We start from the raw sequence: 25,666 nt of genomic DNA, 5'->3' as shown, positions 1-25,666 counted from the left end.
AAATAATCAGTAAACTGGGAGACAGAAAAATAGAAATTACCCAAATTGAAAATCTAAAGAAAGTGAACTGCAGAAAGACAGTACAGCCATAACGACCTACCCCTAACATCTGAATCCTGAAGGCAGAGAGGAAAGAGTCCAGATCTAAAGAGTAGCAAAAGAATGAGGGCCTTAAAACATCCAAATGTGGTTAAGACTTAGCTTTAAAGATTCACAAGGCTGAACAGCCCTAAACAGGACACACCAAGGACAACTACGTCAAATGCAGCCTAGTTAAATCTGTAAAAGCTAATGAACAGCATCTGCCGTCAAAGAAGCTATGCTCTACAACAAACGGAGATGGTTACAGAAAACTACAACCGGATGTAACATAAATAACGAAGTATGTTGGTGTAACCAGCCCCGGTGGATGCATCTGCAGCACAGCTCCTACATCTATGACTTTGGGAACATCCTGGAAGAGGGGGTGGAAAGCTTGTAAAAGCCAGAATACCAGGAAGTTTACAGTGAGATTGCAGATTTCAGAAAGAAAGGGCTACATAAACAAGACCCGAGCAATGACAACATCAGCAGATGTGCTGACATGGAAGGGGATGGTCTCATTGGGTTCCACCCTAGACAAAGAACAACGCAACCAACAACTCCTGAGAGGGCAAGAATTAGTCTATTAGCCTCTTCCAGTAACGAGTCCTTAATTGGTTATTCAATATCAAGTTGCTAGCCTTGAAACCATATACACACAAACAAAAGTGGATTAACCATTTGGGAGAAGAGGGTACATGGGAGGGACTGGAGGGAGTGGACATGAGATGGGGGAGGAAGGAGAAAAGGGAAAGGGTGTGTGTGTGTAATCATATTTGAATTTAAATGTAAAATAATTGTTAATTAAACACACCACCACAACAAAAGAACCATAGTTTACCTATTGAGGAAAAGCTATTAAAATCACCTTGTATTATCTCTTTTAACCATGGAAGCTAGAAATGACCTAATATGTCTCAGTGCAGAAAGAACCATCACCCTGGAATCATAAAATTAGTAAAAACAGTCTTTGGAAATTAAGAAAACATTAAGATATTCTCAGATTTGCAAAAACTAACAAACTTTGTCACCAGAAGGGGGACAGAAGGGCAACAATGACAAAGGAAGCAGACTATGACAGGGACAGCATGGTGGCATACTGTTGGTATTCCCTCTCCTCTGGAGCCAGGTAAGTGACTTGCTGTGGTTAAAACCAAAATTGTAGCCCTATCTAATGTGAATTTCAAGGTATAATGGGCACATATTTAAGGTGATCATACTGTAATTTAGGGAGAAAAATAGATGCAAAACCAAACAGTTCTCTGCCCAAACTGACAGAATGATAATACGAATTAGCATACTAGTGTAAATTATAACTGTAGTTTATACTGTGTTTTATCCTAGGTGACTGGCACTATATAGAACAAATAAGTCTATGCACACATTATATATACACACAGATATTAAATAAGACTGTGGTTGTGATGGAGAGATGGATATATAATCTCAATAAAATAGAAAGAATGGGGAATTCAGAAATAGACCCACAAAAATATATCAAAGCAGACTCGTAAAGCAGCCAAAGCAATAAATCAAGGGAAGTTGGACTTCTCAAACAATAGCACCGGGAGACTTAAACTTTTGCATGCAAAACAATGAACCTCGGCCCGAGTTCTGCATCCTGCCCAAAAGTTAACTCAAAATGTACCATAGACTTAAAAGCAAAATTTTGGGGAAAAAAAATTGTAGACACCTAGGAATGAGCAGTGAGCTTACAGGTGCCATAAAAAACGTTGAACTGAGAAAGAAAAATGGAACTTTTCAAAGCTTAAAATACTTTTTCTGAGAAATACCCAGTTAAAGAGATGAAAACACAAGCTATCAACCATGAGAGGACATCTTTAAACTGCATACCAACAAAGGACTAACATCTAGAACATCCTTTGAAAGTTCTATCCAAACATTTTGAATTTGTTCAAAATTAAACATCAAAAAGAAAAAAAATCAGTCTAATTACAATATGGCAAAAGGTGAGGTGAAACACTCCACTGAGGAGGACAGACCGACACCAGTTCTTTAAATCATTAGCCATTAGGAAAATTGTATTCCTATAGGGAGGAAGAGAATACTACTCTACGCTCATATCTAATGCTGCTGAGGACGCAGAGGGGTCCCTCTACTCAGACACTGCTGCACACTGTCTATGCAATGAAATGTCTATGAAATGTCATAGTTACACTGATAAACATCCCTCCCCTTTCTTACAAAGCAATTGTGTGACTGTCACACCCTCCTTCCTGCAGCTGTGCTCCCTAGTACCTAACTCAGAGAGATACCTATGTTAACACAAACATCTCTACATATATCTAAAGTCGTCTGATTAACAAGACTCCCAAACTAGGAAAAACCTAGGGGCCCTTTAGGGGATGAAACTTGAAACCGGTCCTGTACCATCACAGAATACCACTCAGCCATGTAATGGAACCAATTATTGATACATAATGCCAGCAGACTCTCCAGAGCCCTGTGCTGAGGGGACAGTCCATCAGAGTGGCAAACTGTGTATTATTCCGTCTTTGCAACACGTTCAAAACAACAAGAGGGGTAAGGATGAAGTGAGGAGGAGGAAAGTGAGCATGACGACGATGGAAGCAAAATGTGGAGGCTACTTTTAGAAACGTGTGCTTCCTTCCTTCTTCAGTGTTAGTGTTGAAATCCTGGCAGACATACTGTACTTTAGCTTATTATCACTGTTTATTATGGTTTGGTTTGCTTGGGAACAGGAGTCTCCTTATATGATTCAGGCTGGCTTCAAACTTGCTATGTAGCCCAGGCTCATTTCAAGTCTGTTATCCTAGTGTCTGAGTTCTTCAGGTGCTGGGATTGCTGGTGGGAGCCCACACCTTTTGCGCGAAAAGTTTTGGGAAAGAAAAAAAAAAAACATCTTTGCAAATAAAGGGAAAGTCCAAATAAAAATCAGAACACTGATACTGGGCTATCTATAAGTAGTTCTACAAAGTATTGCTGTTGTTGGAAATTAAGATGTACGCAGAAACTGCACATTATAGTTTATAGCTTTATATCAGTCTACAGTTATCTTGGAAGGAAACTTTAAGTTGTAAAAGCACACACCTTTAATAACAGCACTCAGGAGGCAGAGGCAGGCGGGTCTCTGTGAGTTCGAGACCAGCCTGGGCTCCAAGAGCTAGTTCCAAGACAGGCTCCAAAACCAGAGAGAAACCCTGTCTCGAAAAACCAAAAAAAAAAAAAAAAAAAAAAAAAAGAAGAAAATACTGTCAAACTTATTTACTCATTTTCTCTCTTTCCTCTCTCTCTCTCTCTCTCTCTCTCTCTCTCTCTCTCTCTCTCTCTCTCTCTCTCTCTGGGTGTAAAAGAGAGAAATCATCCATACACACTTGCTCATGCCACCGTGTGCCTATGGACATCAAAAAAAAAAAAAAAACTTGCAGAACTTGGTTCTTTCCTTATCACCTGGGAAGTGCGGGTTGACTTCAGTAGTCAGGCTTGGTGGCAAGTGCTTTCTGCGCTGAGCCAAGTCACTGGCCACCTCCTTGTGTTCTTAGCTGCATTTGGTGCTCTTGGTGTTTTTCAATGTTAGCTGCTCTAGTCTATGTGTACATGTCCCTGCTGTTTTAAACTTACTGAAACGTGAGTTTATCCTAGATCTAAGAGAGCGTCCCATTCCCATTAGAGGGTCACTCTCCATGAAAGCTGTTATATTTACTTTCATTGTGTTTGTTTTCTAGAAGCAATGGAAGAACTAATGGGTCCCAGCTTCATGCCATCATCCAACTGTTCACGCAGAAGAGGGGACAACCCAGGGGACTGACTACTGGAAAAATAGATATGGAACACTGAGAAATAAGAACAAATGAAGCACATTCTGTCCTTTCCATGCAAGGTAAAAACCCAGAATACAATCTGATTCCATCTAAGCCATCCCTAGCATCCAAAGGTCCTCTGAGTCAGGAGGAGGGAGGCAGGCCCAGTGTGTATCACTAAACACAGAGACAGTCAGGACAATGCAGACTGTACCAAATTTCCCAAAGTTTCACTCAAAGCAAAATGAAAGAACATCAAAACAAATTCCAGTTAATCGCCTGTGAGGGGGCCTGAAGAATTGTGATAAGCAGCTTGATCCAGAGAAAAACTATGTTCTGACATTTCCTGCTCTGTAGGGGATGAATGAGAGTGGGTGGACATGACCCAAGAAAGCCAAGACATCTCAGAGAGAGGAGGACAGACACATTCTCTTTGAAGACACCCAACTTAGAATCTAGGTGGGGTTTATTAAAATTCTAACTTCTCTTTAAACCTAGAAGGAACATGCACCCAAAAGTAATTTGGCACAGATTTCAAACAATGGAAACATGGCCAATGTCGTCAGACACAGACCCAAATTTTACAGTTGGCAGGTATGTCCTGCTGCTGCTCACCTCGCCTGACTTTCCTGTGCTGCCTAGGGAATGTTGCTGATTTCTTTTGCCTTGCTTTGCTTTGCTTTTTTGTATGTATGCCTTCCTCGGGTGAAATCACTCAGCTTCTCTCCTGGAAGGAGGTGGGTATACTACAGGGAAATAAAAAGTGAGCTCCATGCATAGTGTGATGGGTTTCAGTAAGGAGACTTTTCTGTTTACATACTCTGACAAACGGAAGCGTGTTATCACTACACCAAGCGATGCTTGAGGATGCTCCATTTCCTAATCTCGCTCCACGTAGAGATCATGAAAAGAGCAGATGTTTCCAAATTATGACCATTGGTTTTACATCTGAAATCCCTAGACACTAAAAAAAAAAGGGGGGGGGGAATTCCGCCAAAACCTTCATCTAATCATTGTGCTTCCCCTCATCCAGAGGCAGAGGTTGCTTTTCAGCACGTCCAGATGGCAGCAGCAGAACGCGCTTCCTGTTAAATCAGTAAATTGCCGGTTACAGTAAAAGTCTGCACAAGTTAAAATCTTTTAAAAGATTCAGCCACTCTTCCTGGTTTATTTACTTGCTTCACTCAAAATGGAAATTCTCGTTAGAATTATTTTCCCAGCACGTGTCTCATGTCGCACATGGCTTTAGCTTCCTGTAACTCTTTAGAACATGAGGAATGAGGTTGAAACTATGACATAGGAAGGCGTGAGAAATCATCTTTCAAAGTTATATTTCAGTTTATCGAATGGTACTTTCGATGTGCCGTGTGAAGTGGTTCATGTGTTGAACGTGCAACAGTATTCCTTCCTCATTATCACGGTCTTTCCAGCTAGAGCCTGTGGTACAGTAGACTGGGATAATACTAACATCCATGCTCATGCTAATTCCTCCTGACTAGAAAAGCAAATGAGAAACCTAAGAAACACTGAAATGCTCTGGGGAAACTTAAACTGCTTAAAAATAAAAACACACAGTTCTCATGCTGGGCACTGACATCTAACACAGTGTTCAAGAGTTCTTCTTAAAAATTAATAAGACCATGATGATAAAATGTATTAAGTATGCTCATAGATTCCTAGCAAGTATTTCAAAATATTTACCAATGCTTATCAAGTTTCTTGTACACAATCATAAGGAACTCTATGACTGAACTAATCTTTTTCAAAGGTCAGGACATTTGGGAAAATGCAAAATTACAGCGTTTTCTTTTTTGTTGTTGTTGTTTTTTTCGGGACAAGGTTTCTCTACAGCTTTGGTAAAAATTATAGTCTTCTAATAAGGTCACAAAATCAGAGTCAATTCAGCAAAATGTTTCTAAGCAATATCATTGCTTTAAGCATACAATTCATTTCATCTAATTCAAATAGGCGTTAAAGCCAAAGACAGAGATGATTTGTGCTGTATGCATGCTACACATCCACCCTGCATGTCTAAGTGCTACAGTATAAGATGCTCAGATATAGGCATCATTCGGCTTTTCTGTTGTCTTCATTATTGGCATTACCATAAAGCAATGACCTTTTATTTTTATCTGACAGCCGATCTGTCATGATTCCTTCTACACTAAACGGACAAGAATAAATCACATTTTACTCTTTGAAAAGTTTCTGAGCTTCCTTATAGGTTAATAAGATCAAATTTTAAATAAAATCTATGTATACAAAGAGAATTAGAGGTAAGAAGAAAGCAAATTAAATTTTGATGTATTTGTTACTCCATTCATTGTTATATGAGCCTTTGAAATCAATGACTGTGGAATTAGTAGCAAGTGTTGACATTCACTAGAAATCAATTAACGTTTCCTTGAGTGAGCAGTGAGTGGATGGGACAACATGAGATACTTGGGTTTGTCTCCTGCAGAAAACAAAACAAAACAAAACAAAAAAAAAAAAACCACCATTGCTGAAAAACGTTCTCCAGAAATGCATCTCAGTGGGGTGTTATTTGTGGTACTCAAGCACAGAGTAGTTGATGTTTAAAATAATAAAGCAATAATAATCATTGTAAAATAAGTTGTGATATTGACATTTTTCATATTTTTTCCTGTTTTCATCCCTCTGAATCATTAGGAGAGGCCGTTCTTTCTGTGCGAGGCTCCACATGACTTGTATAACTTGGCTAGGGACCAACGAATAGAGGCTGTGACTGAATATTCTAGAGGTCAGGGTTTTATCTTATTTTATAACTTCCCTCACTTCTCTCTGTGTGAACCTTAATATTAGCTAGCCTTACCCATGAAATCAAGTGTTTAGTAAACACTTGCTTCTGTCCAGCAGTTCCCACAAAGTCACTGTGCTCTCAACACATCTAAACTTCCTTAACAAAATCCTAACAACATATTTTGTAAGAAGAGTGTGTGTAGAGAACAAAGGTCCGATTCCCTCTTGCTCAGGAAACATTTAGGTAGTCAAAGTGCACAGGTAAAATATGAATTACTAAGAACTAGAGCTTCAAGCTGGGTGGTGGTGGCGCACACCTTTAATCCCAGCACTCGGGAGGCAGAGGCAGGCGGATCTCTGTGAGTTCGAGGGCAGACTGGTCTACAGAGAGTGTTCCAGGACAGGCTCCAAACCTATACAGAGAAACCCTGTCTTTAAAAAAGCCAAATAAAAAGAAAAGAAAAAAAAAGAACTAGCACTTTAAGGCTTAAATGATAAATGTAAATATATAGATATATGGGCCATCTGAACTATTTTACATTTAGGAGACCATCCTCCCCAGAAAAGATTCCATACTTCAGTTTTGAGTGATCTGTGCATGTCCAAACTCTCTATGATCCAGGCCTTTAAATTTTATATCAGTTAACTTAAATTAAAAAAAAAAACGAATCCATCATAAAAGGCTCAGAAGTCTGCTGGGCGGTGGTGGCACACGCCTTTAATCCCAGCACTCGGGAGGCAGCCTTGTCTACAAGAGCTAGTTCCAGGACAGGAACCAAAAGCTAGGGAGAAACCCTGTCTCGAAAAAAAAAAAAAAAAAAAGGCTCGGAAGTCATCTACAAACAACCGGCATGAGTCACTAAAAATGTGTGGGAATTATGGTTACAAAACATACAAAAAAAATCAGTCAATGACAAAGGATTATGTAGATAGAAAGTTTAAAGGGAACGATGTCCTCATCATTCAGGCAAGGGCTGAGGTGATGCGTGAAGTGGACAAGTCATGCCCCAGGGAGTTGAGAACATGATATGTATGATGAGAATTTCTCAGCAAAGAGCTAGTCAGCCACTATTGGATGACAAAGGAAGGAATGAGGTAGAAGGAACCTTGTGTATACATGGGTTTTCTCTTTCTCCTCTTCCATTATGAACCTCTTCTCTGAGTCTTCAAGCAGCTAAAATTATGATGAGCAATGTCTGACAGTTAGCACCTGCTAGTTGAGATTAATTGCATAGAGTGAAATTGTTTGAATAAATGAACTCTAAATATGATTTGATCCATCTAGGAAAAAACAAGCTGATAAACACATCATTGCATCAATGTTCTTTAGGAAGGACAAGTTCCAAGTTTAGCACTTTATACTTGTAAAGATTGGGCAGAGAACTATACCTCTACTGTGTGACTACTTCTAATGCAGTCTTTTCTTCCCCAATACACTAAGTTTTCTTATTTCTAAAGATGATACTATTTCTTGGGGGAAAATATCCTTCTCATTCATATTCACTATCAAAATTGTTGCTTTGGAACGTAAATGTGCTATTAAAATATCAAGAAAAACATATATCTATATTTCTTCATAGAATGCAATTGATTCTGCATTTGTGAATCTCTGCATATCATAAAAGAAGGAGGCTTGAAAAGTAATCACTTTTAAGTTCTATGATTACAGAATCATAAACTGTTTCTATGATATAAACACGTGCACATTCCAATAGCTAGTATAATCATGTGTTTTGAAGGTAAAGAGACAGAGGTAGCTCTTTAAGGGATTAGAGTTAATAGAGATGAGCAGTTAGTTTATTATGTAATTAAAGGCAGTTATAGATTCAATGAAAACTAAATATATTAAATTGGGAGGAATAATATTTTCCTTTGTTTCGTGTACTTTGAAGTGCTATTGTTCAAAAGATATATTCTATTTACATTGGTGCCTTTCTGAGGATCAGGGCTGATCTTCTCATGACAATACAATGTACTCATTCTCTTAAGTTTACTTACTTTTGAATCAATTTTATTGTATCAAGACAACAACCTTTTCAAAATCAATGTTTGCAAAGTACAGCCTTCTCTGTATTTATACTTCCTAACTACTTGTGCTGTATCTGACAGGAATTTCATTGAGACACCAAACCATCAGAGCACATTTTTACCCAGTATGTCAGAATTTTTTAAATGGAATATTTAGACCATTCATATTTTAGTTACTTTATTGATTCACACACCATAAAATTGATCCATTTAAAGTACACAATTCAGTGGGTTTTATGTATTCACAGACTTGTTCAACCATCACCACAATCAATGTTTGAACATATTCATCTTCCCCTAGAAAGACATAGCCATTAGTATTCAGTTGCCATTTCTCTTCTCCAGCACCTTGTCAGCCCGAGGCAACCCGTAATTTGCTTACTGACTCTAGATTTGTCTATTATAGATATTTCAAATAAATAGAATCATATAATATATATTCTTTTATGACTTGTATTTTTAACATACAGCACAAGATTTTCAACATTGATTCCTGTTGCAACAGTGACTCATTCGCTTTTACAGATGGGTAATTTTCCATTTTATGATTATATTCATTCATCTGTCAATGTACATTTCATTGTTTCAATTTGAAATGCTGATAGGAATAATGCTGATATTCATGTACACACACAAGTTTTATGTGAACGCATGTTTTTACACCTCCCATTTATTTATGGAAATATAATTGCTGGGTTCATATGGTAATCCTATGAATAACGATATGAGAAACTGCTACAAAGCTTCTTGAGGTGAATGTAGCCTTGTGTGTTCTTCCTAATCATGTGTGAAAGTTGTAGTTTCTCTCATCACAGATGGTAGGTGATACGACCTATTGTTTTTATAATAGATACCCTGGCTGGAGAGAGTGACATGTCACTGTGGTTTTGCTCTACATTTGTCTGAAGAATTACGCTCAGTACCTGCCAATGTCCTTCTTAGCCATCTAAGTATCTTGGCTGGAGAAATATCTACTCAGATCCTTTGCATATTTCAACAATTGTCTTCAGTTGTGACCCAAAAGAACACATGAATGTTGGACTCCTTCAAGAGATGTGTGATTTTCAAACATTTCCCCCACTCAGTGACTTACCTTTTACTTTCTTTATGATGTGATTTGAAACACATATTTTCTTTTAAATTTTAACTAAGTCCAATATTTTTGATTATGTTTTTTGTATAATATCTAACTAAGAAATTATTCCCTAATATAAGATCATAAATCTATTCTTAGGGTAATATCTTTACATTATAATCCTTTCAGTTAAGTATATGATTCATCGGGATTGAACTTTTATGTAGAGTTCTGAAGTTGGAAAACATTGAAATCCCAACTTTTTAAATGGGTTATTCCAGAATATTCTGGACTCATAGCATTTCCATTGACAACAAAACACTTCCAGTAATTTGTTAATACATAACAATCAAAGCCTATATTTTATAACCTGCTCCCTTTTACGACTTCTATTTCTCTTTATTTGATTATTTAGGTAATTTTGTAGCATGTGCCCTAACTTACAGCATTGTGAAGCCCCCTGTTTCCTACAGGGTTTCTAAGTGTTGCTCTATTAATACCACGTGTGAGTTATAGTTTTAGCTGTCGAGTAGTATTGACTTCTACAGTCACGTGACCATGTTCCTGCTAGTGCCATTGACAGCCTGGGGTCATTAAAGTGGAACTGTCCAGTGATGTTTAGAAGACACTGACAAACATTTCCTGTTGTTAGACCTCCTTTTCTCATGAGCCTGGCTACAAGGATCTCGGAGCGCTTGTTCCTGTGTGCATATTAGCCATCCTGGGTGAGACACTGCTGCCGTAACCCACCAAGAGTTTGTGAAGAACATGAGAAAATGATGGGGCTCACTGCTGTGCAGCACTACATCTGTCAAGAACCCTGAGCAGCCCTCTTCCTCTTTCCATTTTTCAGAGACTTCTTTGCTTTGTTGTGTTATTTGGAAAATTCTTATTTAGAAGGAGAAACACCTGGGAGAAATGCTACTACTCTACTCTGGTAGAACTGAAAATGATATTTCATTTTAGCATTGAAAATGACCATTTATTCCCCTTGAATTCCACTAATATATTTTGTTTCCACCCAGTAATAATCTAGAAAGGTTCAACTATTTCGGTGACGGCACTAAATTACTCCTTTTGTTTTGCATATGCAGGCAAACAACCATTTATATTTATCTAAAATAATTGTAAACATTTGAAAATAATTACATGGTTAAGTCACTCCAATTAGTTAAAAGAGCTGGATGAGAACACAACAGAATATTCAAACAACAGCTGAGTAGAAGATTTTAATCTCATTACCACTGATGTCAGCATTCTACCTGAGGCAAAACTAATTGCTGCAACTTCCACCCACAGTCCCAACTCATTGCATACTCGCACTGGATAATCATGGAGGAGAAAATGCCCTAATAAAGGCAGGCAGAGCACAAAGAGTTTTTATTGGACCTTTGCATCATGGAGGAAGTCCGAGAACAATGCATCCGCAGTTCTGTAGGCAAGGGAAAAGGTCTGTGTGTTTGCAGGTCATCTCTCCGGCACCAACAGCAAGAAGGGACGTTGTCTCGGATGCTGGCTGGAAGTGCCTCTGTGGAAACCTGAGAAATACGGTCCCCCGATATGTAGACTCTAATTCAGATCCTCAGTTGCACCTCAGAAGTCATTAAGTACCCTAGAACTTGTTACGCTGTCTGTGACATAAAGGTTGATGATTCTCCTGAAGAACTGAATCAAAGTATGCAGGGTGTCTCTCATAGAATCTCAAAATGGTAACTAAGTACTCGTTACACTGACAAGACCAGACAGTATAGCTGGAGCTCGGAATCTTGGGGCACCAGGGTTGGTTTGTATTATCGTTCTCCCAAAGCTAACTTCAAAGGTAGAATGCGGACTCACATTTTTTAGGGAAGCATCTCTCCTAAAAGCATCAAAGGTGGCTTAATTAAAAAAAAAAAAAACTACCTCAAAATATTGATATGCAGTATAAATCTGAATAAATACAAAAGTTCTAACCAGGATGATAAATCATTATCAGATTTCAAGTACACATTTTTTCTAAAAATAAATTATGAGACAAATCTTGAGAATTTCTGCTTTAATATTGTCCATCTTTCTCTGAAAATTGCCTGAGCCTAAAAGGAATTTAAAACTGTATGTTCAGAAAGACTGTCTCACATTCTATCTCTTACAAAAGGTAGTGGAATCCCAACCACTTTTTCCGGTGCTTTCTACTAACTGTGGTGTGGCTGGACTTAAACAGATGTCATAACAGGACTACTGCAATTAGTTCCCCTCCTTGGGCTTATTGGGCCAAAGAGCCATACCCAAACATAAGCCTACTTTATACAATGCCCAATATGATAAGCATTAAGTCATTTGCAGTCCTGGCCCACGAGAGATGGGTTCCACAGCCGTGGAAAATTATTTACTGGCCTGGATCTCAGAGTACCAGTTAGGGAGGTAGTACAGCAACATTACACTGCACATTTGACAAGCATTTCTCAGGCAACCTGGCCACACCCTTGCAAGTCAAGGGGCGTGCCAGTGCCCATGCTGACTTCACTTAAGGACAATCAAATAAATTGTCTAAGAACAAGTGTGAGCTACAAAATGGTGAGTGATTCATGGGCAAGCTGTGAAGCAAGAGAAACGCCGGCTTTGAGAGGTGAAGAGAAAAACTGATAAAGCAGAGTAGTACGGGAAAGTTGGGATCCCAGAATAATAGCGAAGGAGATATTAGGTGGGAAAGGGGCGGGATAAAGAAGGAGCACAACTGCTTCCTGCCTAAGACCTGGAATATGACACATTTAAGAGTAGGGTTACAGAGATGGCTGACTCATACTGCCAGCGAGGGCCAGGGATTTCAACACTGGATAATCAGATGTCCTCTGTGATGGCTAGTAAACTAAAGTCAGAGGAAAATATCTTGATTCCCTACTTTAGACTGAGTCAGAACACGACCTCAGGACACTAGCATAGATGAACACTACCATTCCTAGGACCCCAAACTCTGGTTCAGCATGTTTGCAAACGATTCTCTTGATCCTGAAGCACAGCAAGATCTGGAATTTTAAGGCTACACCAAAGGCATTTTTTATACACGCTCCGCAGTCCTGTGGCCTAACCTACTTGGGGAATAGGATTTGTTACCACCTTCCTTAAAAAAAAAAAAAAAAAAAAAAGAAAGAAATGTCTTTTCTTTAAGCCTTCCGCAGCCCCACCTGCACTCAGAGGGTATGGATATTTTAGACTTCATTCTATTATAAAGATTTGCAAGCACAGGTTAGCCAGCATAAGAATGGAAAAACCCAAAGGGCCACTGGAATGTAAATGAATGAGAAATGAACGAGTTCTTGAGAAAATAACTTAGGGAAAGAAAAAAAAAGACACATGTTGTCCTATTGTGTTAGGGTGTCAGTCATACTGTCTGCCATTCATGGAAAGAGTCACTATTCATTTTAAGAGATAAGATGAAAAGCATATGTGTGAATATTAGTGAAATATTAGCATATTAGTGAAAAGGATTGGAGAACTCCATTTTTATTAGATGAAATATCCATTCAGTGCTATCCTGAAAATAAATTCAATGGTTCATTCAGGAAAAAAAAAAATGGGAAGTGAACTTTTACAATACCTTCAACTCCAGATCTATCAATGCAAATACAGTCTCCAAATGAGCATGAAAATTACAGCCAACGTTATAACAGAATTTGGGCAATAGCTCGAGAAAAACTTCATTCAAAATAGAAGATAATTAAAATTTAAAGGATAGAATATTCAACTGCATTTTTAATATTTTATAATGGAATAAATTTACAATTTGATTATCATGTATTCTTTTACAAAATATTTTAAGCTCATGCCATGTCTCAATGGCAACTCACTACAAAATTTGCTCAGGGAAGTTTTCCTTCCATGTAAGCTGTCTTTGCAATAGATAACAATAATGATGCAAAAGCTGATTATCTGTAATCAATCGATGCCCTGGGTCATCTGACATACTTAGAAACACAAATACATTGTCAGTTTAATGTCTCTATCTTTTGACAACTTATGGCTTAAGAAATTATGAGGTATAGAGAACTCTTCCTCTACTGAGGCTTACATCTGATGCAGTTACAAGGGAAGGTGGCTGATTTCTCGGTCGTGCATTCAGTAGAAGCAACACTTACTCCTATAACTCTATTAATTCAGTATTATTATTTAAATAAATATTGGAAAATTAGTAACATAATTATTCACTCAAATACTAACTTAGTTTAGACTATACAACTCTGTACTGCATTAAAGAACCAAATCCATGATATTTTTCTATCAGTAGCAGGATAATCAAATCTTAATTTTTATGTTTTCCACAACAATTTACATGATGAAGTTGAACAAAAATGATTGACAAAACATTTTGAGACTTGTATGGATACCACATTATCACAAAATTACTCATTCAAACATATTAATAGTTGGAATAAGTAGAAAGAAAAATTATTTCCCTGTCTAACTTGAGTATCTCCTGAATCAAAATATAGGAGACAGTAAATAGGAGCTTTTGAAAGAGCAATACTACAAGCCACTTCCCATGAGACTGGACTGTTCTACAGAAGGACCTCACTGTGTGTCTGGTCTCTTCTGCAAACAGTCACTGCCCTTCTCTGCCATGTTGTGACAGAGCCATAAGAGCGGAATGACTCTTTGTAACATGCTCCAAAAATCCTGGAAGCAATTGCTCAGAAATTACCTTTAAAGTTTTCAGCCTCGGGTATTTTATGATATCAACACAACATGGACTGGAAAGGAAAGGGAAGGCCAAAGTGGAGGTGGGGCTAAGCTAGCTGAACTCTCAGGGTTTAGCAGTAACTGAGGTGGAAAAGACGGACAGTGTCAGATGTTGACACTCCCTATTACTAGGATTATAAAGTAAAGAAATGCCATACAGTTGTATCTAAACGATTTTAAGATTTGAATGTTCCTATATTGTGAAATACATTAAGGAGAATAGGTATTAGCTCTTCTTGGACCAGAATTGAAACAACAACTAGGGACTTTCCTCACCAAGACTGTCTAACCACGAGAACCTCTTTCCTTAGAGTTCATGTCTTTCTGTTTAATCTAAAGCTCATTTAGTACCGCAAAGAGATACCTGGGCCCATCAGACCCTTCTGTTTGCTTGCTGAGCGTGCTCGCATTGATTAAATCACCTCTCTTTGACCTTTAAAGAAAGAAATTGCCTTGAAAATATTTCTACAACAGTAAAAAAAAATAATAATACTTCTTGCACAAGGACTCCAGTTAAAAGAAATACACAAAATTTCTGAAAAAAAACCCATGCTAATCAATTTCAAAATAAGGAACATTCCGTCTGTAAAAATATCTCTTATGTATAAACAATGTCAAAATTAGCAAAACATGATAGTATTTTTAAATATATAGAGGGAGTATTTATTGGAATACTGATTAACAATTTTGTCATGACAATAGACTGTAAATATTCAAAAGGTGTTAAAGAGCACATGAAAAACAATGTAAAGGTATTTTTCTACTACCTGCAAACATAATTGCACCTCATTCTCTGAATGTCAAATGGAGAAAGCAAATGTGTGCTTTCCTCTCTAACATAGTCAGCAGAAGGGATGGGGTTAGTGCAGTTGTGGCAGGTCTTCCACAGTATGGATAGTCATGAGTCCAACATTTTCCTGCATCTCATTGCCCCAGGGTTTTCTCTGGCCACTATGAGCATGAAATACTATAATGGATGGGAAATTCATGGCCTTCAACTCCCTCATCCCTCAGGAAGAAGAAATCTAAGTCACAAGTTTACTGTGTTGCCCAAAGTTATCCAACTGAAATGATCTCTAGTTAGTCCTGTGAACTTGCTTTACGGCATTATTCATTCCGTGTAGGACAGAAGACATGACAGAAAAGAAAGATGGCAAGCTGTAACCTCTTTCTCAGCTCACAGTCTTAAATATGTTCCCCAAACGCCCCGTGTACAGTAGCTTCCCTTTAGCTGAACCAGTTGAGATAGTATTTATGCAGAGTAGGGCAGTATCAGCCATCTTATAGTTAATACTGGAAAGGAGGTTTGCGAGATAATTAGCTCCTTATCCATCTCCAAGTCCTTTCTTCTACCCAGCTAAGATACCCGTTAGTCAGCAACATTCTTGTTGCTGTAGTTAGGACAAACTTGCTAAGACAGGTGCTCTTAACAATTAATACTATCAATGTAAGACATGTGATAATATTTACTTCATATTGTCATCTGCAACACTTTTTCACGTACTTAAATAGTCCTAGTGACTCCCAATATTTACAGTAGAGACAAAAAACACCCCATGCTTTGAATAGTAGTAAAGGGATCTCTTTGCCGACCTTAATTATATGTAGAGTTAGTAGCTTAATAAGTAGTATCTTCTAATATTAGTTTCATTATATTACAGTTTTAAATTTTTCCCAGACTTCAGAATTAAAAGGCAAATGTCTGAACTTTAAAAGAACGCTGGAGTTTGCCTTTTGTTCTTGCTTCTGTGAGCCACAAGTGAGTGTGTGTGTGTGTCCAAACTCTGACTAAAATTAAGATAACGTGTGCATAGATGCAGACATCCCTGTGTCCACATACGTAAATGATGGTTGAAGTGTGGAGCTTCTGAGACTTCCTAAGATGCCTTCAGTGTTTCCCAGAGATAACAGTTACCTGACTATACACAATTCTAGAAGGAGAAGAAAAACCTTATCTCTCTCATACACGCCTTCAAATTAATAGTGCTTCTCAAACAGCTCCCAACAATTTCTCAAAAGTGAACTTTAACAACAAAACACTTAGAAGTTATGTAACATGCCGTCTTAAGCTTCATAAAATTATTACTAATGACCTGCATGGTTGCTTAATTACTATGATTTAATTATAAACAAAACAAAATACAGAAAGCAGATCTAGATAGATGCGTGTCTAGAAACCACATCCCATAATTAAATTGGAAGATGGCAGAACACCTCCTCTGGCCATGCCAGGGTGTGGTGGGACTGTTTATTCCTCTCACTGGAGGTTGGGTAAGTACTAAGGGATCCCCAGATTGCAAGGGCTCTATCTTCTCAGACATAGTTTCGGGCTGACATGTGTATAATACTTCAAGAGATAAGTACACAGTGACAAGCCCTGACTTCCCAGAGCCCAGAAACATCAGCATGCAAATGACTATAGTCTCTGTGTTCAAAATAATAATTAAATCATATAATTGACCACAATAATTTCAATCACGTTGGTAAATTTTGTGTATTGATAGTCGGCAGTATCTATTATGTAAGACATTTCTCCTGAAATCATTTATATGTCAGTGATTCAGTCTTCAGCAAAACAAAATACTAAATACTCTCATTCAAGAGTTTAAGGAAATGGAGGCCTCATCTCGATCACAAGTGCACTCCCGCCATGGTCACATCAACAGATAGGAACTGGCACTCAGCTCTGCCACTTTCAGGACTTCTGGCTGACTTCCAACTGTGATTATCTGCATCTCTTTGCCAGAAATCCTCTATCTGTACGAGACCACTCTACCTATACATGTGAAGCTGTAAATGCGAAAGAATCAGTATCCCTGAGAGCACCCCTCACATAATGAGTGACAGTTGATGGATAACACCCCTCAAATCCTCCACCCCGGGGCCAGGATAACTTTGAAGTGAATGTTCCATAGTCCTTCGCAGCTTCCCCACAGCATCAAGCTGCAGCTGGTGTTCTCTTTCCGGTTTCCTTCCATCTTTATCTAGAGTAGAGAACTCTGGTCTTGGAATTTAGGTCTTCTAGAGTCAACAGAAGAGTCACCAGCATCACAACAATGAACATTGGCAGTGCTCATTACTTATTGGGTCCTCTCATAAGAACTTGAGACTTTCACTCATTGCCTGTTACAATTTTAATTCTCACAAATACATATATTGCTAATACCATACTATTGGACAAAGAGACAGATGGGAGATTTTAAGAAGTTGCCGAGACCAAGTGAGAGCATGTAAAATTAAAATGCAACTTGCTCATTCTTTTATATTATACCACCACCAGAAAACACATTAAAATGGATCGAATACAAAATATTCATGGTGAACCTGAATCTTTTTTCATAAAAAATATTCTAGGAAATTAAATTTATTTTAGCTACTTAGCAATATTTAGCCAGGTACATTTATGAGCCTCATAATACTGCCAAGAGTTCTCAGAAGGTACAGGGAATTTACCTCACATCAAACATCCCTTCACTCAAATGTCTGCTGTTGTCATTTGACACGGAATTTTACAGGAGCAGGGAGCTTCTTTGGGAATGGGGACTGTGTCTAGTCTTTGTCTTCATTCCCAGAAGCCAGCTTGAGACAGGCTTAGTGAACACTTGGAAGGACTCATTTATGTTCTAATAAATTTTAACAAATGGAAATGTTTGCAGTGGGAAGGATTAATTTCAGTAAGAATCAGTGTGGTTGCAAAGATTTATGCCATTTCATAAAGAGAAATCCTATCAAACGATGAGAAGCAGAGTTCATAATTTTCTTTAATTGCTACACTCCACAGAAAGTGGCTTGTGCTTCAAAGGTATGTTATACTGCACTGCAAATAGCTTTTAATGTAGTGATAGAATAGCTTTAAATGGTTAAATTGAGCTCAGAAAGACTGGGAAAGGAGTTCTAGGAATCACACCATTTCCTCCTGATTACTGGAAATGCGCCATCAGAAATGAAGAGTGCGGTTCACTTTTTATTTATTTATTTTTCTGAAATGGAGGTAACAGTTTTTCTTGGAGGCTGCATAGCCAGACTGTGTCCATTAACACACCAAAGTTTTCATCAAAGACACACATCATGTAATGAAAACGGCAAGAGCATGGTGATGGGAGAATGAGGAGGACCGCGTGGAGGAGCCCACTGCAACGTCATAATCACGCCTTTAATCCAAGCTATCAGAAGACAGAGACAAGTGGATCTCTGCGAGCTTGAAGCCAATCTGGTCTACAAAGTGAGCTCCAGAACAGCCAAGGCTACAAAGAGAAACCCTGCCTTGAAAAACTAAAAAAAAAAAAAAAAAAACAAACAAACAAAAAAAACAGTTATTTACTAGTCATCCAGCCTATTTATCATTGCAAAGCAACAGTTTCTAACAAATGGAAGAGACCATAAAAGAAGAGCATGTATTTGATTTATGCCAAAATGCCAATTTTTATGAAATTAACAATAAATTAGACATAGAATCCTAAACAGCTTCACCTCATACCATGAAATTATATCAGCTAAAATCAATTTATTCTTTACCTACAACAGGAAAAAAATCTGTAAACTAATGGAGTGAGAAAGGGCTATTGGAGATGTATCGGTCATGTGAAAATAGGTATAGAAAGAAAGAAGAAAATGAGGTACAAAAAGGACAATTTTTCTACAGAAGAATAAAAATATACCATAATTACATTTTCAAATCATGCTTGGTTATTTTAATATAAAAGACTCCCTAAAATCCATCTTAGAAAAGCAGTTTATAAGATTTGCAGTAATTTCCTGTTTCATTAGTTCATTATTTAAAAATTGACATTTATTTGAAAAAGAAAAATTTCAAAGACCAGAAGTGGTATGAAAATTACTCTTGTTAATTGTAGATTATTTCCCCTAATGTTTTATTATGAGCAATATTAATTTATACAGCAACACTGAAAGAGTCACAGCACAAAACCCTATGTACCCTCCCCTGGATTCCACCACTGCCATTTTCCTACGCTCTTTCTTTTGTTTTATCTACTGATCATTTCCCATCAGTTTTGATGACAACATGATTTTCAGACATTGAAAATTTTCCCTTAAATATTTCCTCATGCATATATTTATTAAGAGTTCAGTGTTTACTTTTATTTTGTGGGGAAAAATCATAAATATAAACCATTCATTTGCTAAGTTTTGACAAATGTATATACTTGTACCTTATCTTTTTTTCATCCATGGATTAGTGAATTAAAGGGAATATGAGAAAAAGAATAAGAACTTTTATAAGCTACCTTTCCTCTGTCAGGCCGAAAACATAGAGAAACTTAAAATGGATACAGATTTCTGTAGTAAGAGGTTGCTTGTTTCGTTCCCAGCTGCTCAGCCCTAAAATATTCACATAGAAACTATATTATTTAAATCACTTGTTGGCCCATTAGCTCTAGCTTCTTATTGGCTAACTCTTACATTTTAATTTAACCCATTTCCATTAATCTGTGCATTACCATGAGGTTATGGCCTACCAGCAAAGTTTCAGCACATCTGTCTCAAGCAGCAGTTCCATGGCTTCTCCCTGATTCTGCCTCCCTTCTCCCAGAATTTAGTTTTCCCCACCTAGCTCTGTTCCCCTATAACTCTGCTATATGCCCAAAGCAGCTCCTTTATTAGCCAATGATATTCACAGCATACAGAGGGGAATCCCACAACACCTCCACTTTTCTGTTTGAATGAAAAAGGAAGGTTTTTAACTTTAACATAGTAAAATTACATATACAAAATGGGTATCAAGCAAGAATTATAGTTACATTATTTATATCTATCTTTTATCATAACTTAGGAAAACTATAACTATAAATTCAACTCCATCAAAGACTCCAGAAGGATATATTAGCTGAGTAAACAAGAAGTTCATTATAAGCAATTTCCAAAACTCTAGAAATGACAGAGACATCTTGCTGCCTGAAGAGTCACCCAAAGTTCTTCTGTACCATTGGTGTATCCATCTTCAGCCCACTGGCCCATCGTATTCAACAGACTTTTCCAGGAAGCAGGAAATTTCAAAGTCAGTTCTGCCTATATTAGCAGTTTGTCAATCACTTTCTTCTGTGTCCTGCAGAATATCTGATAGACTCTTTCTTTCATGAAGCAAAAATCCCAAAGGTTCATCTCACCTTTAGGCAAGTTCAGCAGCTATTTCTCTGTGGGTCATGCATGCTCGGTTCATCAAGCAGTTCAGGCAGGAGCAGTTTCTTGCCCAAATGACTAACAAACTCAATAAGGAGCCTCTTTGATGCCTATCTTCCTCTTGAAGTAATTGGTGTGGCTACAAGCAGATGTGTCTCACTGTCATGAAAAGTCCTAAGTTCTTAAAATGTTTTAAATGCCATATTCTGTAGTCTTTGAAAGATTTGAAGAATCCTTATCCATCTGAAATACATCTCTGTACATCTAGAAAATCTAACCAACAAGATTACAAGCTTGACTATTATAGATGACCTTTTATTTAATTATATTTCTTAATTATACATTATATTTTTAATGAGCTGTAGATACACAATGTTAAAATCAAGAGCAGAAACATACATATTACAAAATTTACCTTAAATTTATATCAATAGAGCAAGATCCATACCAATGCAAATCTCTATAGCAGATTTCTTTTGTTAACGTTAACACAATAGTTTTCTCCAAGTTCACCTTAGTAACATAAGGAAGGACTATATATAATAATGCCTGAAGGCTGTCCTGTGCAGAGTAGGCGTGTTCTGTTATGTGTCAGTGCTGCCCCGTAGAAACACACAGGAGGAAGGTGAGGGAGCTAAAGGCAGTGAAAGACAATATGTGCTGAAAAGAGATTGTAGCACACACATGCCTTCAGCTCTACCCTGTGTCCACAACATTTGCCTGGCATCTCCAAATCCCCAGACAACAGAAGAAAGTTTAGAGATGCAAAATTAACTGAACTGTAGATTATTTTTCTTAATGTTTTATTATGAACAATGTTAATTTATATAACACTGAAAGAGTCACAAATGCCTGTGTATCCTCACCTGGATTCTACCATTGTCATTTTCCCATGCTTCCTTTTTTTAATCTCTTGATCATTTAGTTTATCTCTTCATCATTTATTTTGGTGAATTTCTAAAATAGTACTTGAATTCCAAGCTTTAAAACTATGTAGTCTGCTCCATTCCAGCCTCTCGACACTTATTTTTAGTCCTGCTATGACCTGCCAGAAGGAACACTTCTTCACAACCTACCCTCTTTCACTGGGACTCTTATTGTAGACCTAGGTTTCCCCTTGTTCTCACTGGAAGTCCCCTTCAGCCTTTTCTTCTGGCACACGTTCAGTCCTTTTGGACTCCACATCTACCTACCAAACTGCTAACTACCACTGACCCTACACGCACCACATTTGTCTGGGACTCAAACCTCACAGTCATATTTGGCTAGAATCCAGATTAGGGAGCAGCAGCAATAACAACAAAAAAAAAATGGAATCTGTACCCAACAAACATAAGACCACCTATCTGCGATAAACAACACCTCAAAATATCACAAGTCACATAAGCCACATATAAAGGCAGGTCCATTAAAATAACACCTGAATTTTCAAAGGAAACTCTAAAAGTCAAGGAGGGCTGGAGCTCTGTTCTGCAAACTGTAAGAGACCACAGATGAGTAAAGAAAAAATGTTTATTATAAAAACAAATTTAAGCAATGAAGTCATACAGAAGTTACTAGAAGGAAAATCAGTCTGAAAAGAAGGTTAACTACACTCAAAAAAGAGACAAGGAATAAATTATCTCAGAATAGTTAGGCAAAAGAAGGGGTATGAACCATACCACCCACAACCACAACATCAAAATAACAGAAATTTATAAACACTGCTCATTAAGAATTCTAAATATTAATGGCCTCTATTCCTCAATAAAAGGTATAGATGAACACATCATAGTAGAGAACAAGATATAGCTTCTCTGTAGCCAAGAAATACACCTCAATGCCAACATCAATCATAACCATAAGTTAAAAGGGAGAAAAAGTTTTGACAAGCAAATAGAACCAAGAAACAAGCAGATTCAGCTATTTTAATAACTGAAAAAACAAACCCCAAACCAAAGCTTATCAAAAGAGATAAGGAAGGTTTCTATATACTCATTAATGAAAATATCCACCAAGATGACATTAAAATTCTAATATTTATACACTAAACATAAGGGTACCCAAGTTCATAAAAGAAACTCTACTACAGCTAAAATCACATATTGACTCTCACACAATGATAATGGGTGACTTCATTACCTAACGTTCACCAACAGAGAGGTCATTCAGATAAAAGTTAGAGAAACACTAGAGTTAAATAATGCCATAAATCAAACGGACATAAGAGACATCTACAGAACATTCCACCCAAACACTAAAGAATATACTTTCTTCTCAGCATCCCACAGAACTTTCTCTAAAAATCAACCACATATTAGGTAGGTCACAAAGCAAGAATAAATAGATACAAGGAATTGAAATAAGTTTCTGAATTCTATCTGACTACCATGGATTAAAGCTGGATGTTATCAATTTTATATTATATTATCATATAAATGGTAGAGTTTATTAATGCATGAAAACTAAACAATGCATACTGAAGAAAAATTGGACCAAGACAGAAATCAAGAAACAAATTTAAAATATTTTAAAACTGAAAGAAAATAAAACAACATATACAAAGTTATGGAACACAATGAAAGCAATTCTAAAATGTCTATTCATAGCATATGTGCCTACAGTAAAAACAAAAATGTAGAAATCCATGTTAATAACTTAACTCTACAAAAACAAGAAAATAATACTCAAAATGAAAATATAGGAAGAAATACACTGATCTGAAATCAAAGAAAAAGAAATGCAAATAGAAAAGCAAAATACAAAGAATCAATGAAATAAACAGTTGGTTCTTTGGAAAAAACAAGATTGAAAACCTTTAGCAAAAATAAAACAAAAAATGGAGAAAGAAATTCAAATTAGTAAAATTAGAGATGAAGAGGAGGACATAAAACATACACTGAAAAAATTTAGAGCATCATGAGGAACACTTGAAACAGCTACTTTCTACCAAATTGGAAATCCAAAAATAAATGGATGAACTTTTTGATATATGCAACACACACACACACAAACACACACACACACTCAACAGGGTATCTAAACAATTCTACATAATAAAAGAACTGCAGAAGATATCAACATCCAATATATCAAGTTGAGTTACAGAACTAGAATAATTAAAGCAGCATGCTATTTATGGAAAAATAAATACATTGAATAATGGAATAGAATCAAAAATCCCGACAGACTTCCCACAGCTATAGATGTCTGATTTTTGACAAAGAAACAAAAAATACACACTGGAGAAAAAACAGTATCTTCAAAAATTGGTTCTAATCATATTGGCTGATGAAGATTTAAAATATACCCATGTGTATCTATCACCTTGCACAAGATTCAATACTTGGATCAAGGACCTCAACATAAGACAAGATACTCTGATTTCTCTAGAGGAAAAGGTAGGGAATAGGCTTGAACTATTGGTACAGAAAAGATCTTTTCTTAACAGGACACTGATAGCACAAACATTAAGACAAGCAATAAGTAAATAAGGCCCCATAAAACTAAATAGATTCTGTATAACAAACATCATCACTCAAGCAAAGAAGTGAATGGGGGAAAATATTCACAATGTATGTAAGTGATAGAGGGTTAGCATCTAGACTATATAACATACAAATAAATAAATAAATACATAAATAAACCCAAACAATCTGAACATCAAAAAAATTAAAATGGGTAGAGAGCTAAACAGAAAGTTCTTAAGAGGTGAATCTCAAAAGGATGAGAAACACTTAAAAATGTTGAACATCCTCAGACATCAGGGAAATGCAAATTGAAATAACTTTGTAATTTATCCTAAAACAGTCAGAAGATCAACAAAACAAATGAAGAACACATGCTGGCAAGAATATGGGAATAGGGGATCACTTACTCATGGCTGGTGGGAGTGCAAATTGGTATAGCCTTTGTGTAAAATAACTCCTCAAAAAGCTGAAAACCTATGCTGTAAGATCCAGATATGCCACTCATGGGCATATCTTCAAAGGAATCTATATTTCACTCTAGAGATGCTTGCCATAAGTGCTCATTGGTGCTCCATTCACAATAGCCAGAATTTGGAAACACCCTAGATGTCCATCAACTGATGAATGAATAATGAAAATGAAAATGCGGCGCATTTACACAATGGAACATTATTTAGCTGTTGAGAAAGAGAAATTATGAAATTTGTAGGAAAATTTATGGAGCTAGAAAAACAATCAACCCTAGTGAGGCAAACCAGGTTCAAAATAGACACATATTGTATGTTTTCACTTACTTGTAGATGTTACTATGTTTTGGATATGTGTGTTTCAATCCAAATAATTACAGAGGTTAAGTAGCTAGTAAGGCACCAGGAAGGTGGAGGGAAATCTTCCAAGAAAAAGGAAATAGAATATAGTGTTATAAAGAGATAAATGGAAATCTAAAATAAGAGAATTAAATGGGACAGAAAAGGCAAAGGTAGAATAGAGAAGTGAACACAGGGAGGGAAAACTAACACTAAAGACCTTTTAAAAGCCATGTGGAAACCTACTATAAACTTAGTGATCGTGTGTGTGTGTGTGTGTGTGTGTGTTTAATTTAAATGGAATAACCACTGTAGTGGGGAGACAATGATCCAACTAGACATCTTATGCCACCAAGTAAAGCATCCGATGGGTCGTTGAGTCATTGATCAAATGGTTCCCACAGAGCCCCACAACCACCACCACCTTAACAAGCTTTTGCTAACTATTAACACCCACCCCAGTCTTCATAGGTTATTGGTTACTCTCCATAACTTGATGGCAATACCATAACTTGATGGCAATACCCTACTATTGAAGATACAAGCAACTTATATCATCAAACATGGAGAACTTAAGCAGCTACACCCTTGCTGACTGGTGATCTTTGTACTTTGCACACAACTGGATAAGAAAAATAATCATGAGGTCTACAATAGCAACCTATCTGCAAGATACACTTGTGCAACAGTGGCACAAATAATATGGGAATAACCAACCTCTTTTGATCATATTTAAGGCCTAATCCATGAGGTGAAACTTAACACTTTTAAAGTAACCAAGAGCCTGAGACTAGATAGGTCATGAACCTAGGGGAAAACCTAATACTATTATTC

General features: G+C 37.1%; 1 protein-coding gene across 1 annotated transcript in view; it reads right to left on the bottom strand.

Moving 5' to 3' along the window:
- The window catches only part of LOC126490199 (ADP-ribose glycohydrolase MACROD2-like), a 1,491,479-nt gene that overhangs the window by 1,363,101 nt on the left and 102,712 nt on the right, over positions 1-25,666 (bottom strand). The window lies entirely within an intron of this gene.

The sequence above is a fragment of the Alexandromys fortis genome, unplaced genomic scaffold, assembly GCF_014885135.2.
Source record: "Alexandromys fortis isolate MF-2015 unplaced genomic scaffold, M_Fortis_MF-2015_v1.1 scaffold_248, whole genome shotgun sequence".
NCBI classification, from domain to species: domain Eukaryota; kingdom Metazoa; phylum Chordata; class Mammalia; order Rodentia; family Cricetidae; genus Alexandromys; species Alexandromys fortis.
The sequence above is the reverse complement of the archived record's forward strand: the minus strand, read 5'-3'. Positions and strand labels throughout refer to the sequence as shown.